Here is a 19909-nt window from a genome sequence, read left to right on the forward strand (position 1 = left end):
CGCAGGAGCAAACCCTTTTTAATGAGCAGCAGAATGTTACACAAGCATCCAGTATCAATATTGCCAAACTGCCTGATTCAGTAATTAGCAAGGAATTGACCTTGCTTAGAGATATTGAAAAACTTCGGAAGAAATAAATCTCCAAATGGTGGGAGGAATATTCACAACAAAACTAACTTGACATAGGTAGATCCAGAGAGGCTTGAGGAATGGGGGTGTCGCCAGTAGGGAGTTTTCAAGGTGCTTCTTGTGCATTCTGGTCAAATATACCAAGCAGGATATTGCTGCTGTTCTAAAGCTCATTAAAACAGCAAAAACTGAACTTAAGGCTATTCCTGCTACTGAAGATGGCAATACATTTTGATCTAAAACTGATCGCAATCTGGTTAACTATGAAAAAATAATAAACTGTGAAAACACAGAACATTTATGAGAGATAAAGCTGACTATGAATATGGCAGGGTCTTCACTTTTGCCAAAAGTTTCGATAATTTACGCGAAACCTCCAGGTTTCAACAAATTCCATCTCAGTCCAAGGAAGCCGGCACTGCATCATCCGAATCCGATGTATCTAACTCAGAAATGATGAGCCCATAGTAAGGCTTACTTTTGTTGAAGAAATGCGACTTCTGTGTCAGGATGGAAAAAAAAAACTAGGCAGGGGTCGCGCACAAGGACGAGGTCTCAATATGCTGGCAGGAAGAAAACCTGTGGAGGCCTACATGGGAAATGGCTAAGGCAAGGATCTACAAAACAGAAAAACATGCTCTCAGGCCAAATCCAAGAAGTGAATCCCATGAAGAGTACACAGATTATCAATCTATCTATGCTCATAATGGCTGATCCTCAGCTGGGTCTCCTGTCATTGGGCTTCAACTTTTGTCCCACTACCACTTTTGATTATGCGCAAACCCGCTTAGATTGCAATCAGTTTTTCGGTAAAATCAAACTTAAAATGTTTTTTGTTAACAACCCTGTTAAAAGTAGCAAATCGATATCCCGTATAGGCAGCAATAATCTTATTATATCGGATATCGCATCCCTCTTTGATTTGGCTAACTTGGATTCTACCTCAGTTGATCCATCCAATATTCATTTTGTTGATTTTGACATTGACTCTGACTGGTTAATCTCCACACAACTAAAAACATATCTAGGTTAATTCTGCCTATGACCATTGGGGGATGTTTAGAGGCCTTCCATGACCTATACTTTGCTGATTTAAGTAAACTATGCAAGGCATCCACATCCACCACCAACCAGAACTTAACTTTTTAGCAACACACTGCTTTACCTTCAGCTGTCCCTCCGTAAATACCTCCCCTCTTGAGCTCTTTTCTCCTCTACCTCTAACTCCCCCAGGGTCAGTCATTTTACAAGGAAACCAGCTGGGGGTAGATCTGTCTTTGGCTGGGGCCTCCCTCTGGAACAGCATCCCTGCCACTCTCAAACTTGAGGAGAATCTTCTCCGGTTCCAGAAGCACCTCAAGACCTTCCTCTTTGCTTCTGCCTGTGCCCCTCCTCTCCGCTGCGGATCTGGTCTCTCTCATCACTGTGCACCTGGTCTACCCTCTGACATCTGGGCCCAGGTACCTGTTCAACCTGCCGCCCACTCGCACTGCCTCCTGGCAATCCCTTGTACTGGGGTCTGTATCTGTAACCATACAGTCCCCCCTTCTTTCTGCACTTGCCAGACACACCCTGTCTTGCCTTAAACCTAGCACTTGCCACTTGATGGCTGCAATACCACTGTTTGTTGCTTTTTATTATTTATTTATGTATTATTTATCTGTTTTCCTTTGCTCAGCACTTTCCACTTCTCCCCCCTTCCATGCACTTTTCCCCTTTCCCTCAGCCATGCACTTCACCTTCTCAATGTCACTAGGCCTAGTAAGATTGTTGTTTTTTGTTCTCCCTTGTCACGCTCTGAAACACTTGTGTACGAGCGCAATACAAATAAAATATCAATATCAATTTATAGAAATTACAAAATCTGCAAGACATTGTCATCAAACCAGCCAACAAGGGTTCAAACATTTTCCCCCAGGATCGTTGTGATTACGTGGATGAGGTAAACAGACAACTTCAGGACAGAACTTGTTACTCTGCTTTGTCCTCCATTCCCTTTTCTGTCATAGAGCTGCAACAGATGTTGTGAGATTGGTCTACTCGACGAGGACACTGTGACATTATTGATTCCCTCTTTTTTCACTATCCCCAGCATCTATTTTTTGGCCTAAAATCAATGAATCCTTAGTTCATCCACCCGGCAGGCCTATTGTCACCTTATCTGTTGGAGAACTTGGCCCGCTTTATTGTTGAGACATTGATTTTGTTTGTGTCAGTTTACCCTCTTATTTACAGGACACGAATGACTTTTGCAGCACATTAATGAAGTACCATGGGTAAAAAGGTACGATTTTGGCCACCATTGATGCTGTTTCCTTACATACTTCTATTGATCATAAAGTGGGTTTGAATGCCAGTAAATACTTTCTGAACACATGATCGTTAAATTCTCTGGCACATAGCATTATGGTTTTGGAAATGTTGAATTTCTGTCTATGTAACAATAATTTTTACAGGAACTTTTTTTCTGCAAGTGCGAGGCCCTGCCATGGGCTGTACCTTTGCTCCGCCCTATGCCAAGTTGAGTATGGGTTGGTGGGAAGGCACCTTCATGTCAGACCACTTAGAGAATTTTCCTGTACAGATTGTATCATGGTGGAAGTACATTGACAATGTTTCTGTCATTTGGAAGGGCACATAATGTGTTTGATTCATTGTCAAGAGTATTAACATCAATGGAGTCAATCTGATGTTCACGGAGAGCCATATTTGCAGTGAGATTGTGTATCGAGACGTTACCATTACTTTGGATACCTTTGGATTACACACCTCCATGTATGAAAAACCAACCAATACGGGTCTTCCTCAACATACCACAAGCAGCCATCCAGCCAGCTGCAAGAGGAGCATCCCCTTTGGCGAATCTGTCTGTAATAGACGGAATTGCACTGACATCAAGCAATTTGACAAAAGCTGTGCCATTGCCTCTGTTAACTTTCTCGCACAGGGCTACTCAAAGGTGGTGATAGAAAGTGCATACATTTAGGCCAGATCATTACAGAGAGATGTCTTACTTTATATGAATAAGCTTCCTAAGTCTACCTTGAGTGATGACCCACATTTTATCATTACCTTAGACACATCCACGCCTAGTGTAAGAAGGATAATTCAGAAGCATTGGCATGTCCTTACCATGGACAAGGATTTATCCCCTTTACTTTCTACCCGCCCGGTCTTAGTTAAAAAGCAGGCCTGATTATTAAAGGATAGGTGTGTGTCTAGTTTTATGCATCCATCTATTAAGAATCCAATCTGGACTGCATGGCTCTCTGTGCCTCCTACTGGTTTTGCCAAATGTCACAAGTGCAAAGTCTGGGCTTATTAAAAATCCTTTGTCCATCCGGTCACAGCCGTGCCACATGCCATCAAACAGATAATTACCTGTGATATAGCATTTGTTGTATATGTGCCCTGTTACCCATGTGACAAGTGGTACGGGAGCAGCACTACTTGTAAACTAAAGCTAATGATACCTCAATACTTAACGGTCATAAAAACATCTGATCCCGCGTATCCCATGGCCAAGCATTTCAATGAACATCATGATAATAATTTTCAGTTGATCACTTTTTTTGGGATGGCACATGTTGCTAAGCATCCCAGAGGGTGTGATAGGGTGCTCCAACTACGTCAGCTTTAGACCAAATGATCCTGCACTTTGACACTAAAGTGCCGATGGGACATAATGTTGACGAGGAATTGTACACCTTTGTAGGTGTCTAATTTTTCTCCATCTTGTCATCTAGCTATGTCTTCTGTATCTGTATTCCATTCTGTTGTTTTATACCTTTACAATTTAATTTACCAACACATGATCTAGGATTCTTCCAGTGCCATTTATTTCTTTTCTTTTTTTGTTGGTGTTTCTGTCCAGGCATTGCCACTCTTAATAAGCTGCTTAATACCTTGGGAAACATTTATCTTGCTCACTGTTTTTTGTCTCTGTCCATTGGGCTGTTTTTAATCTCTCGTCCGTTTCTGATTACAGTGTTGGTATTTTATGTATACCTTGTGGGATTTCGCAATAATTTAGACCTCCAGATTACATTCGTAAAAATTTTCCAGTTCGGGTCTAGTAGGCTCGCATTATAGTATTTTCTGTTTACAACCGCCATAGTTTACTTTGAGCTGTGTCATTATGGTGTCTGTCTTTTAGGAAGCTGGTACTGTTCTTCCAGTACTGTCATTGCTTCTAGTGCTTGCACTTTATTTGAATCATATGATGTATTTTTCTCCTGATATGTCAGTTCAAGTTTTCATTGCAGCGTTTATCTTCACTCTTATGACTCTTTAATTGCTTAATTTTGATTTATAATCCATGCAGTCTCTTTGGATACTTCTGACTGCTTCTGCAGTTTCATTAATATTGTGATCACTTGCACTTTATTATGTAACAAATTATAAATACATTCATCACATGTCATTTGATGCATTGATTTGTGATGCTGTGACTTATACAACTATTTTTATCGACATGAATGCATCCATTTTTACCCTGGGCGATATACATATATAGTTTTCTAGCTCTGATATTGCTGCAACTTTTTGGTAATTGTGAGCACTTACACTTCATCATGTAACATGTCATCTGCATTTGCACTTTATGAAATTACTGCTTCCTATACATCCATCCATTGCACTGCCACCTTTGCTAATTGTATCTGATTGTGACCAATCCTGAACTCCTATTAGCACTTACACTTTACCTTCATGCAACTACATGACCACATCATATGGTGTCGCAGACCATTTAAATTGTGTTACATTTTGTGTTCTGTTGCACCAATCTTTTGTAAGTGTTTGTATCTGCTTTTTAAGACAAGCGTTTCCATTGAACACTATGTGCCAGCCCTGAAAGCACTTGCACCGTACGAGCCAGGCTTTCTGAGTATATATTGACACCAGGTCCAAACAGGGGATTAACAGCAAACCGCTTCCCCCGCCCGTTTTGTCCTGTCGGGCCAACTGCATTTCATTCAATATTGAGGGTAATGTGTCTTTTAATTTCGTCGCACAGTGTGTTTTTGCTTCTATATATACTGTATTTTACATATATTGATACTTATCATGCATTATGCACTTGCATGCCAACTCCAAGATTTCTGCCAGCTTTGCACGTTGTTCTTGGATACTGACATCAATTGTAAAAATTGAGAAAGGACTTATTCTGTATTTCTTAGCCCATCATGTAATCCTGCATGTAAACAAGCGCTACGTTAGCGTGAAACGTGTCATACAGAACTCAGTCACTGTGTAGTCCTGCCTCTGCTGTATGAATTGTTTGTTAATAAATAACTTCTGTGTCATCCGACCCAAAGTATTGCATTTTTCTTGGTATCTCCAGACCCCGGAGTGCGGTGTGTGTGTGTGTGTGTGTTGGGGAAAAGTTATAGGGGGGGGTCCAAAAACGTCTTTTTTTCCCATAGACTGAATGGGGGAAAAACATTGCGCACGCCTACAGCCCAAACCGCTGTACGGATTTTTGGCAAATTTGCGGCAGGAGCAGGAGCTTGGTCCCGAAAGCGTGCTTTTGTAAATTTGGTGCCAATCGGTCCAGTAGTTTTCTTTAAAACGACCAAAAAGTATGTCTCAAACAATTAGTGATATCTATGCCCGCTCAGCGGACACACTTCCCTGTTCGCTCCGCAGACAAGATACCGATTGGCTAATCCGTAGCGTCATGTCCGCGGACATGTGACACGTTCACTGATTGGATGTTGAACGGCGTGAAGTGCGTCAAATTCTTTCACTGCGCCCGCCATCTTTCATTCGTGTTTTGGTGTACACGGACATCGCCGCTAACACATATAAAACAACACACCATTGAACTTGTTAAACTTATGAAATACTGTTTCGGAAGGTGAGGGCTAATGAGGCTGGGATGGGATGTGGCAGCAGGAAGTCAAAATGTGGTGTTTTCTTGTCACCAAAGTCATACGGTAAATTGGAAGCTGCTGCTCAATATAGTGTCCATTAAGTACAGGCGAAGATTTACTGCGTCTGTGTTACAATGGGCCTCATTACGAGTTTGGCGGCAGCCATGGAGCTAATAGCTCCATGGCTGCCGCCAAACCGGGCTCCTTTACCGGGTTCCCAGAATGGGGAATTACTGGGCCATTCCGAGTACGGAGGGCCCGGTAATTCCTCCCTCTGGGAACCCGGGCCAAGACCTTCCCCATTCCCATCTGAGCCCCCATAGGGCTCAATGGGAATGGGAGAGGGAGCTAACAACGGCCCGATTACGACCGGCCCGTTGTTAGCTCCCTCTTCCCCTCATGGGACCCGGTAACGACTTTTCTGGTTTTACCAGGCGTCCCTACCGGGTCCCGTGAGGGGACCTCGTAATTTCGCGGAACGGGTTTAACGGGTCCGCCTCCATTAGTGGAGCCCGTTAACCCATTCCGCAAAGGTTTTAATGAGGCCCAACGTATTTAAAATAATATTGCAGTCAGACTGGTGTCCTAGAGTTTGAAATCTGAGGCAGCCACCTGCACTGTTTGATGGAAACAGAGGGTCTGCAAGTGTATGTGAGTAGCAGTTCTCATGAATGTATTCAGATATGTTGTTGCAAAGTCAGAATGTATTTTCATTCTGAGTGAAGATCACTTGCTTTGCTTTTTTGGTCGTGAGCTCAGTCGCCCCACGCATCCGACTGAACCCATAAGGGTCAATTGTTTTTTGACCTTGAGCGAAAGGGAAAATTCAGTAAGAATGCAGGGAGTGAAAGTTTGCAAAAAATACCATTTAATAAGGTTATGTATTCAAAACGTTTGTAAGACACATGTAATATCAGTTCAAGAAGATTCTTTGGTGCAAGTACATTGCTGTCTGAGTTTAACGAAGATAATGGAGATGGTAAATATCGTGTAAGTTTACTTTTGACGACTCTACAACGGAACAAGTTTTAATTTTTTATTACCAGAAGAATAATTTTGGCAATCTAACTGAAGTACTATCTTTCTGTGTAGTTGTCATTTTTGTTTTTACTTATGGAGAGTGCAGATTCTATGCGTTTGTAGGCTATCACTAGATTCACCCATGTTCAATGCTAATATTTCTTTAAAATGTCATGTATGACCACATTGATTTGTGTATCAATTTCCACGTTCTTTTTGTCTTTTTTGAAATCACAAGATTTAATGTTTTTATTACCTGAGCATTCATTTTGGCAATGAAACTGAAGTAGTATCTTTCTGTGTAGTTGTCCTTTTTTTGTTTTGTTATGGAGAGTGTAGATTCTCTGCGTTTGTAGGCTATCACTAAACTCAGCCATGTTCAATGCTAATATTTCTTTAAAATGTCATGTATGACCACATCGATTTGTGTATCAGTTTCCACGTTCCTTTTGTCTTTTTTGAAATAGTTTGGTAAAGGTTGGGTATTGATATGTATTTTCTGTTGCGTTTTCCAAAAAGCTACATTCTGCCGTACTGTGATTGCCATGGATTCCAGATGCCAAGTGATGGCTTCTTTGCAAGCCAGATGCACGTACTGGTGACCGGCTGCCTAACCTTCACTGTTTTGTGGGACGATCTGCCAGGACCCATATGTCCACTCGCTGCTGTGGCCTTTAGGAGTAACATAACATCGTTTATGGTGGTGTAGGCCGAAGTTCATGCCGACGTCTTGGAAATCACTGTACGACCGAAGCGGTTGCTTTATCGAAAACAAATACTCTGTGTATGCGAAAAGAACAACGTGTGCCTCACGATTAACATTTTCGATGACGACTGAAGAAACAAAGTTACTATTTGATTGAAAATGGGAATAGTCCGATGGTCTCGGACCGTTTATTGTGAAATAAAAGTACTTTACAAATTCTAAAATATTAATGTTTTCTTTTAAAAAACAGTTTATTATTTCAAAATGTAACATGCTACGTTGTACGTCGCTGTGTGTTCATTTTCAGGTTGTGCGTCACGGCACGTAGGTGCTTATGGGAGCATTTGGCTACGTTGGAGAGGAACGTCATCCAAAAAAGGTGTACAATATCATTAGGGTTGGTTCTGTGACGAGATGTGGGAGTGTTTTCGTATTACACAAGTGTCGTAATGTAGTTAAAAAACATAGCAGTATACGTTTATTGACTGAGGGGTAGGCTGCAGCCATGGGGAGTGGGCAGAATGTTAGGGTCATGGTATAAGGTCATGATCCGCACAATGTGGCTACTGGCCGTGACCAGAAGGGATAAAAGATAGGATTACAGTGGCCATGTCCACCTGGGAGTGGCTTTGTGGTAAAGTTGTTCGACATTAGGATACATTTGAATTAGAAGAAAAAAGTGCTTGTGGTAATATGTTAACAGGGTTTCCTTTTTACTTTTTGCAGGCTGCCATGGAAAGCAAAGAGGGGCCATGTATAGAACAACCGCTTTCCCTTTCTATGGTGGCCATCTGGGAAAAGGATTTTGTTTTCTAATCCGGGATGCCACAGGCATCCCGGATTAGAACAACAAATCCTCTTTTTTAGTAGCACACGTTACTGCTTTGCAAATCTAGATTGTTAATGGCATTCATCCCCCATTGTAGGCGTGGAAGGGAGGGTAATGATCCAGAGATCGCGTTATGCACTCTCGCTTCGATTGGCCTGATAACTTGGCCTGCTGGCCCTTTATTCACCGTTCCAGTCCCTGGAACGGAGGAAGAATGCTACAATATTTCCATTAGCATAACACAAACTGCAAATGGAAATGTTGAAAAATCTTATTACGTCTAGGTCCTTTACTGAGAAATATAAAGTAGATGGAGTGTATGCAACTTTTTTAGATATATTTTTAAACTGTGAAAGGTGGTTCTTAAAGGAACATTTACTTTGTTTACGGATTACTTTTTTTATGGAAGGACAGCTACGAAGGAAAGTTGCGGATGGAAATGAGCAAAGAGGCGGGGGGTAGGTGCACGGGGAAAATGTTGTGCATGTGTTATTTGTAAGGTAGGGGCAGTGTTTCTCATGCTCCTTCATTACAGCAGTGGTGCTGTTTCTTGGGGAGGAGGGATGGCCTTAGTTCATGTCGTTTTCAGATAAATAGTACTTTTGCTAAAAGTATGTACTGTGTACTACAATGTTAATGGCTGACTACGAATAGGTGTTGGAGCCGTGCAAGGGAAATGTTGAGGTGGAAGTTCCTACATGAGTAAAAATTGTATTTCCACACTGTCCCCAAGGCATAGATCTTATTGTTAAGTGTGTACGGATTTTCCGACACTTCACTGTGCTGTGCGCCAGCATATGGTCATGTGGCATTCTCCGCAAGGTGTGCAATGAAGTCAGATGTTAGTTTACATTATGGTTACGTGCCACTACTAGAAACCGATGAACCTTTTAAAAAAAACTGTGTTAAAGCGATGTTATGGTTAAGTTGCGCTACTAAAACCCTATCAAATTCAGTAAAAAACACTTTGTTAACGGGACGTTATGGTTCGTAGTAAAACCGAAAAACCCTTGAAATTCGCCAGTTATGGTAAGCTAAGCAACCATAACTCGCGCCACCACAGTGCACTGCTAAGACTAACACCCAGGGCATCAAAGATGACATCACAAATCTTCAAACCATAACGTCCCGTTAACAACATTTTTTTTTGTGAATTTCATAGGTTTTTAGTAGCGCAACTTAACCATAACATCCCTCTAATAAAGTTCTTTTATTGATATATATATATATATATATATATATATATATATATATATATATTACACTGCCACCTTTGCTAATTGTATCTGATTTTGACCAATCCTGAACTCCTATTAGCACTTACACTTTACCTTCATGGAACTACATGACGATACACGATAGTGGCAGTGTAGTTATGGTTAAGTTGCTGTTTCCATAGGAAGAGCACTTTTTGGCCGGCTTATAACTTCGCTCCCCCTGGACGAATCCTCACCAAACTTTGCAAAACAAGTACATGGCCACTCTGAATTTTTGTGCAAAGTTTAGTGAGGATTCGTGCAGGGGGGGGAAAAGTTATAGGGGGGGTCCCAAAATGTCTGTTTTTCCCATAGACTGAATGGGAAAAAAATTTTGCTTGTGCCTACAGCCCAAACCGCTGGACAGATTTTCACCAAATTTGGACCAGGAGCAGCGGCTTGGTCCCGAAAGCGTGCTTTTGCAAATTTGGTGACAATCCGTCCAGTAGTTTTTTTTTAAATGACCAAAAAGTAGGGCAAAAAAAATTAGTGATATCTGTGTTCGGTCCGCGGACGGACTTCCCTGTTTGCTCCGCGGACAGGACGGTGATTGGGCCAGCAGCCTGTGTGATGTCCGCGGACATCTGACGTGCTCTCTCATTGGATGCGGTGAAAGTGTGCAGTGCGTCTGGCTTCCGAGACGCCCGCCATCTTTCTTTCCCGCATGAGAGGCTTTGTCAGGTCAGTAGGAGCGTGTCTGTCTCCTGTTCCTCCCACCCCCGCTCATGCCCTGTGTCTGCCCCAGCCCCCGCTCATGCCCTGTGTCCTTTCTGTCCCCCACCCCCGCTCATGCCCCGTGTGTCCTTCCTGTCCCCCCGCCCCCTCTCATGCTCCGTGTGTCCCCTGTTCCTCCAGCCCCCCGCTCACACCATCGCACAAGGTGGCCAGCGGAGGGCCAAGGAGCGGGATCCGCCGCATGAACTCATGTCCGTGCGGCATGTCCGTGTTTTTGTTTGTCCCCCCACCCCCCGCTCATGCCCTGTGTGTCTCTCTCCCTCCCCCACCCCCGCTCATGCCCCGTGCTCATGCCCCGTGTGTCTCTCTCCCTCCCCCACCCACCGCTCATGCCTCGTGTGTCTCTCTCTCCCTCCCGCCCACCCCCTGCTCATTCCCCGTGTGTCTCTAGCCCTCCCACCCACCCCCGCTCATGCCCCGTGTGTGTCTCTCCCTCCCCCCCACCCCCACTCATGCCCCGTGTGTCTCTCTCCCTCCCCCCCACCCCCACTCATGCCCTGTGTGTCTCTCTCCTTCCCCCCACCCCGCTCATGCCCCGTGTGTCTCTCTCCCTCCCCCCACCCCCGCTCATGCCCCGTGTGTCTCTCTCCCTCCACCCACCCCCCGCTCATGCCTCGTGTCTCTCCCCCTCCCCCCCACCCCTGCCCCGTGTGTCTCTCTCTCTCCCTACCGCCAACCCCCGCTCATGCCCCGTGTCTCTATCCTTCCCCCCGCTCATGCCTCGTGTGTCTCTCTCCCCCCCACCCCCTGCTCATGCCCCGTGTCTCTCTCCCTCCCCCCACCCCCCGCTCATGCCCCGTGTCTCTCTCCCTCCCGCCCACCCCCCCGCTCATGCCCCGTGTGTCTCTATCCCTCCACCCACCCCCCCGCTCATGCCTCATGTGTCTCTCTCCCTCCACCCACCCCCCGCTCATGCCTCGTGTGTCTCTCCCTCCCCCCCACCCCCGCTCATGCCCCGTGTGTGTCTCAAAGCTCCCCCCAAACCCCGCTCATGCCCCGTGTGTCTCCCTCCCGCCCACCCCCGCTCATGCCCCGTGTGTCTCCCTCCCACCCCCGCTCATGCCCCGTGTGTCTCCCCCCCACTCCCTGCTCATGCCCCGTGTGTCTCTCTTCTCCCTCCCCCACCCCCCGCTCATGCCCCGTGTGTCTCTCTCCCTCCCGTCCACCCCCCGCTCATGCCGCGTGTCTCTCTCCCTCCCCCCCACCCCCGCTCATGCCCCGTGTGTCTCTCCCTCCCCCCCACCCCCAGCTCATGCCCCGTGTGTCTCTCCCCCCACCCCCTGTTCATGCCCTGTGTGTCTCTAGCCCGAACCTCCCACCCACCCTCCGCTCATGACCCGTGTGTCTCTAGCCCTCCCTCCCACTCACCCTCCACTCATGCCTCGTGTGTCTCTAGCCCTCCCACTCACCCTTCGCTCATGCCCCGTGTGTGTCGATCCCTCCTACCCACCCCCCGCTCATGCCCCGTGTGTCCCTACCCGTCCCACCGACCTCCTGCTCATGCCCCGTGTGTCTCTATCCCTCCCACCCACCCCCCGCACATGCCCCGTGTGTCTCTATCCCTCCCACCCACCCCCCGCTCATGCCCCGTGTGTCTCTCTCCTCCCCCCACCCCCTGCTCATGCCCCGTGTGTCTCTCCCCCACTCCCCGCTCATGCCCCGTGTCTCTCTTCTCCCTCCCCCACCCCCGCTCATGCCCCGTGTCTCTCTCCCTCCCCTCCACCCCCGCTCATGCCCCGTGTGTCTCTCCCTCCCCCCCACCCCCAGCTCATGCCCCGTGTGTCTCTCCCCCCACCCCCTGTTCATGCCCCGTGTGTCTCTAGCCCGAACCTCCCACCCACCCTCCGCTCATGCCCTGTGTGTCTCTAGCCCTCCCTCCCACCCACCCTCCACTCATGCCTCGTGTGTCTCTAGCCCTCCCACTCACCCTCCGCTCATGCCCCGTGTGTCTCGATCCCTCCTACCCACCCCCCGCTCATGCCCCGTGTGTCCCTACCCCTCCCACCCACCCCCTGCTCATGCCCCGTGTGTCTCTCTCCTCCCCCCACCACCTGCTCATGCCCCGTGTATCTCTCCCCTCCCCCACCCCTTGCTCATGCCCCATGTATCTCTATCCCTCCCGCTCACCCACCGCTATCCACCCACCCCCGCTCATGCCCCGTGTCTCTATCCCTCCCTCCCACCCCCGCCCTTCCCCGTGTGTCTGTATCCCTCCCACTCACCCCGCTCATGCCCCGTGTCTGTATACCACCCACCCACCCCCCGCTCATGCCCCGTGTCTCTATCCCTCCCCCCACCCCCTGCTCATGCCCCGTGTGTCTCTATCCCTACCACCCACCCCCCGCACATGCCTCGCACATGTCTCTCCCCTCCCCCCAGCCCCCGCTCATGCCCCGTGTGTCTCTAGCCCTCCCACTCACCCCCCGCTCATGCCCCGTGTGTCTCTATACATCACTGATGACATCACATGTCTGTCTCACTCTTTTTTCTTTTGCTGACATATCTAGGCCACATGGTTTTCTTCAGTAACAGTCAGAAACTAAAAAATGTATTTTATTTGTAGACATATCCTTCAAGTAGGTTCTTACAGTAATTCCCTAGAGTCCAGTCACATCATATGAAACATATACATAGGGGAAGACACAAGCTTGAAAGACAGCAATCCTTTTCGTGCATAAAGATAATCAATAGACTTATCAGCACTTTCTGATAGTTCTGTTGTTTTTTTATGGCTGTACTTTCCCTGTATATGGTCATATTTGTATACATTGTACTCGCACTACTTTCCTTAGGGTCCAATCATATCAAGTGAAACATACATAGGGTAAATAGCAGCTTTGAAACAGCAATCATTTATTTGCATGAAAATAATCAGTTAGGTTATGAATTGTTTCTGCTACTACTTGTGCTTTTTTGCTAACTTCACTTTCCCTGTATATACCCATATTGGTATGTGTTCTTGTCTCTTTGTGTTTTGTCTATAGTAATGCAATTATGTAATACATGGGTTTTATTAGCTACTTATTACATATTTCACAGTACACAAAAATCTATTAAGAAAACAATTATCATTTCATTATTCAACATTTTAACATTACGAATATTATACCTTCATCTTGTACGCTGCACACAATGCTATGTTTCTGCATGAGTAGCTTAGTATACTAGATAGAACCCCATAATAGAATGCTATTTATATCAATGCATCGTTCAATGCACTAAATAGGGTATGATATTTATTGCAATGATCCTTGACACGTTTTTCGCAACATTATAATAAGAATCCTTGTACACATATTTCATGAAAAGTACATACACATGTGATGTCATCAGTGATGTCATCAATGACATTTGTGATGTCATCTTTGATGTCGTGGGTGTTAGTCTTAGCAGTGCACGGTGGTGGTGCGAGTTATGGTTGCTTAGCTTACCATAACTGGCGAATTTCAAGGGTTTTTCGGTTTTACTTGGAACCATAACATCCCTTTAACAAAGTTTTTTCACTGAATTTCATAGGTTTTTAGTAGCGCAACTTAACCATAACGTCCCTTTAACAAAGTTTTTTCACTGAATATATATATATATATATATATATATATATATATATCACACAGCCACGGTAGTTTCCATAGGAAGAGCACTTTCTTGGCGGCTTATAACTCTGCTCTCCCTGGACGAATCCACACCAAACTTTGTAAAAAAAAGTATATGGGCCACTGTGAATTGTTTTGCAAAGTTTGGTGATGTTTGGTCCAGGAGGGGAAAAGTTATAGGGGGGGTCCCAAAACGTATTTTTTTCCCCATAGACTGAATGGGGGAAAAACTTTGCGCACGCCTACAGCCCAAACCGCTGGACGGATTTTCACCAAATTTGCAGCAGGAGCTTGGTCCCGAAAGCGTGCTTTTGTAAATCTGGTGCCTATCGGTCCAGTAGTTTTCTTTAAAATGACCAAAAAGTATGTCTCAAAAAATTTGTGATATCTATGTCCGCTCCGCGGTCACACTTCCCTGTTCGCTCTGCAGACAAGATAACGATTGGCTAAGGGGCTAGCATCAAGACCGTGGCCACACGATGTGTCCTCTAATTGGCTGGAGTGAGGCGTGATGTGCATCAGATTGTTTGGATGCGCCCGACATCTTGGATCCGCTGACAGCGCGGCGGCGAACAGAGGCGAAATGCTGTTTAGGGGAGTGTTTTGGTGTGTCAGAGTGCTTGGGGAGGTTTAGAGAGTAAGAGATGGGTGAAATACTGTATTTGGTTAGGCGGCAGGTGCTAATGATGTATTTGCCATGCCCGCGCTGTCCGGCATGTTTGTAATTACTGAAAATGAGGGGTCTCATAAGGATAGTATTTCCGTCCGTGCTGTACGCAGGCAAGTTGAAACTGTTCTAAGGACATGCGTGGTGTTAGCGAACATTAAAATTGAGTACATGCTGCAGTTAAAATTTTTGTTTCTATGGGTGTTGTACTGACTTATAAGCCGCCATGGGTGTGATATGCTGCAGTGGTTGTGGCCAGGGCCTAGAGTCTTGGGTGCATGGCCGTAGGCCGTAGGCCATACAAACAAGATTCTAGGCCCTGGCCACAACCACCGCAGCATATCACAGCAATAGGTACACCCGTAGTATCGAATATCGATCAGGTGGTTGTGGGGGGGGCCTAGAACCCAAGACCAAATTTATACGTAGTGAAGTTCTAAGCCACAATGGGTGTGATATGCTGTGGTGGTTGTGGCAGGGCCTAGAGTTATAAGTGCTGAAGTTATAAGCCACCATGTGTTTTATATAGAGCGGTGGTTGTGGGCAGGACGTAAAGTTTTGGGTGCATGGCCGCAGGCTGTAGGCCGTAGGGCATACACGCAAGACTCTAGGCCCTGCCCACAACCACCGCAGCATATCACCCCTTATATTCACACCCATACAATCGAATATCTATCTGGTAGGTGTGGGCAGGGCCTAGAGTCCTGGGTGCAAATTGATTATATGCCGCAGTTAAAATGTTTCATTGTATGGGTGTGACAATGAGTCATAAGCCACCATGGATCTGATATGCTGCAGTGGTTGTGGCCAGGGCCTAGAGTCTTGGGTGCATGGCCGCAGGCCATATACCCAACACTCTAGGCCCTGGCCACAACCACCGCAGCATATCACACCCATAGATACAGCCATAGAATTGAATACCATATACTGCCATGGTTGTGTCTAGGACCTAGAGTCTTGGGTGCATGGCCGAGGGCCATGTACACAAGACCAAAATTCTAAGTACTAAAGTTATAAGCCACAATGGGTGTGATATGTTGCGGTAGTTTTGGCCAGGACCTACAGTCTTCGATGCATGGCCAAAGGACATGCACCCAAGACCAAAGTTATAAGCCCTGAAGTTATAAGCTACCATGGATTTCATATACTGCACTGGTTGTGTCCAGGACCTAGAGTGTTCGTGCATGGCCGAAGTACTGAAGTTATAAGGCACAATGCACTTGATATTCTGTAGTGGTTGTGGCCAGGACCTGCACCCAAGAGCAAAGTTATAAGCTGTGAAGTTATAAGCCAGCATGGGTTTTATATAATGTGGTGGTTGTGGCCAGAATGTAGAGTCTTGGGTGCATGGCCAAAGGCCAAAGGCCATGCACCCAAGACCAAAGTTGTAAGTACTGAAGTTATAAGCCACAATGTGTGTGATATGCTGCAGTGGATGTGGCCAGGACCTAGACTCTTGGGTGCATGGCCGAAGTTATAAGCACTGAAGTTGTATGTCAGCATGGGTGTTATGTGGTGTGGTGGTTGTGTGCACGACCTAGAGTCTTAGGTGCATGGCCGCAGGCCATGCACCCAAAACCAAAGTTATAAGCAGTGAAGTTATAAGCCACCATGGGTTTGATATGATGCGGTGGTGTGGGTAGGACCTACAGTCTTGGTTACATGGGTGCAGGCCGTAGGCCGTAGGTTACACATCCAAGACTCTAGGCCCTGGCCACAGCCACTGCACCATATTACAGCCACAGATCACACGTATAGATTCGAATACGTTTGAAATGTGTGGAATTATATTTACTGTTTCATTTGTTAAGATTCAATATATTTTTTACATGACTTTAGTACTTGGGGGACATATTCTTATTCAATTTCTGTGATAAAAGAAAAGAGCATGTTAGTGTTTGTATTTTAAAAAGACTTATTACATTGTATAATAGACATTTTAGTGTTTTTTTGACCCTCATATTTAGTTTACAAACCAGTGTACTGTGCATTTTTCAAATCATTTTGACTGGGGGGAAAAAATCCCTTTTCTTTGCTAAGCTACACACTATTTCTTTGTTAATGTTCTATATGTTGACTTGTTGCAGATTTTTTAAACAGTTAGATACCTGTTGGCGTATTCTAACTGTGTATGTTTTGTTACAATTCAGTGGTATTCATTTATATGTGTGGTTGTTATACAATCTTGGGCAGTTAGATACCTGTTGGCGTATTCTGTTTATAGTCTTTTAATTGAATTTTTGTTAATGTTGAAGTATACATTAGTTATAAAATTTTGGCTTTAAAAATATTAAATACGCGTTTGTAAGATTTGCTGGTAATATCTGCTTTGGAGTAATGCTACTATCATTACATTCGAACCACCCACATTTCTTTTTTATATATGCAGTGTAGTGACCTGCATTGGTTGTGGCTCCTGCGTGGTCGATTATATCTATTGTTGTGAAGGTTTTCGTACCAAGTGACACTTGACCATGTGTGAATCCAGTCAGCTTGCAGTTGTTTTTGGTACCATCTGCATTGTAACGTAGAAGCATTAGTATAATGTAGTTACTATGTGTTTGTATCAGTAAGGTGGAGCGATTATCTGAATTGCAGATAGTACATAATCTGCCATGGTTTGCATTTTGTACAAGTTGCTGAAATGGAATGGATTCACAATTAGGTATGGATACATACACAAATCGCTCATTAGGGATTTGTTCCTGTGTCACATTGCTGCAGAGAGTGCATGTATGTTTCAACATGAAATCTGGAAATCTGGAAGATTTCATTTATAGGTATGTTTTTGTTTTCCAGTACTTGTAGTAAGTACAATAGAAGTTCTTGTGGATCTTCTTGTGAGTTTATAGTGAACCTCACCATTCCAGCACAGTAGTCCAATTCTTGTCTTATTCCGTGAACACTATACGTGTTGTCAGGATTGATTGTTGCGTTTCTATGAAGGACTAACATTTGCAAACACAATTGGTCTGTACTGTGTAAGTAAATGTTGTTAACAATTGGTGGCAATTGAAATAGAATATTCATTGCTACAATTGTGTAGCAACTTACACCAGTTTCATTTGAAAATTTGAATGGACCAGATAGTTCTGTGTCCGAATGATTTTTTTGGAAGTTGTGTTCCTTCTTTGAAGAAGTACCTGATTTACTTTCACTAATAGGTTCTTCTTTGGTTGTGGTAATTGATGAAGTATTAGCTTCTTTTACTCTCTTTGAACGATTTGCAGTCAGATCCTGTTGCATTTCTGTTTGAATTTGTTTTCTTTTACAACGATTTCCATTTTTTGGAACAGGATATGATTTCAGATGGGGGGTGTACAGTGAACGTAGTCTATTGTATTCTAAAATGCAAGGAATATCAGTGTTCACTTTACTTGCATCAAAGTTGATTAGAAATAGACCGTCAAATGTACGTAAGCGTGATAGTGCTACATAGCTCATGCCTTCTTTAAAGACTGTGTTTCCAATATCTAACAATGCTTTGTCTAGGGGCAGACCCTGGGATTTATGAATGGTGACTGCATATGCAAGAGTTTGAGAAAATTGTTCTCTACGTACATACATGTCTTTGAAGAGAAGGAATCGAGCTGTTGAGCGCCCTATCCTTTTTACTTCTGAAATTTTGTCAAAGAGAATATTGACAAACTGAATGTTGTTGTCATGTGGGTATGTTTAAAAAATAACAACTGTACCCAGTGCCCCATTAACTAGTCCTTGCTCCATGGCAAGGTTACGCTTAAGCATTACTCTACAATTTAAGGATAATTTTAATATGTTTTCCAACCCAGCTGTGTTGGAGATTGAATTTTCTAAGGTATTTAGTCTTGTTGTGGCTTGCTGACACATGGGTGTTGTCATACCATGTACGTCCAGTTTGTCTGTGGAGCAAACTTCAATTATTGGTTGCATTTCTTTTTTTAACATTGTTTCATTGAATTTGGAACAGCTTGCAAGAGTTGGCATTAAGGCCATACAATTGACAATTTTTTGCGCTAATTGTTCTATAACATAAGTAGCACATGCGTTATCACCATAAAGTGCATGAATGTGCCGGGTTTTCAATATTGCTTGTGCTTCTTGAGATAGCACACCAATTCTAATACTTTTTAAAATGTTGGCAAAAGTGAGGTCTGCAAATTGACACATGTTTTCTGTTAATTCTCTGTATTGGAAATGTTGCCAAAGGTTGTCATTTCCTATGCTGCCAACAGTTTTATGGCAGAGTTTGTGTCCTAAGGTTTTAAAAATAGGTTCACCTTTCACTAGTGTCAATTGTAGAAGATCTCCGAAAACGATAATATGTTTTCCTGAAAAGAGTTCTTCGTAGTTTGTTTTAAGTACTTCTTGCAATCTCAGGTGATTCAAAGCAATCATTATTTTGGAAACCATGTTCACTTCATCTATTAGTAGCATTTTCATTTGTTTTAATACTCTGCATAGTTCTATTGCAGCTTTTGTAGAAAGTTTGTAATAGACTAATTTGTTTTGGTATTCTATTGGAATGAGTAGTAATCGGTGTAAAGTGACACCGCCTATGTTGTAGGCAGCTAAACCTGTGGGGGCAGTTACAACAGCTGACAGTGTCAATTGTTTAAGGAACTTGCTGATGATTATGATTAAGAATGTTTTGCCTGACTCAGCTTCACCACTGACATACAGCAGTATAGGTTTGTAATTTTGGCAGGTACATTCTTTATTTTCGTGTTGTACACCATGTGCAATTTCTTTTGTTACTTCTTCAAAAATGGTGCGCTGGTCTTTGTTATGTTTTGATTGTAGTACAGTTAAGTCTTCTGTATCTTCTTCATAGTGACACATGGTGTTTTCCACATCTGTCATAGCTAATTCTGCCTCATTTGATATTAGCGGCTGTCCTAGTGGTTCTTGGCTTCCTCTGACAGAAGGTTGACTACTGTCGGAAGTGCCCTTATCTAGTTGGGCCTGGAGTTCTTCTTCATGTTGCTGTTTATTGTGCAACATTGTTTTGTACTGCGTAAAGTTCACATCAGTGATAGTGCTTTAATTTGCTATGAACGCGTCTTCATAGCAGTCATAGTTATCTGGTATCTCTTCTTCTTTTCTCCATGGCTTAAAA

Source organism: Ambystoma mexicanum, chromosome 4p (assembly GCF_040938575.1).
Source record: "Ambystoma mexicanum isolate Mex_15411 chromosome 4p, UKY_AmexF1_1, whole genome shotgun sequence".
Taxonomy (NCBI): domain Eukaryota; kingdom Metazoa; phylum Chordata; class Amphibia; order Caudata; family Ambystomatidae; genus Ambystoma; species Ambystoma mexicanum.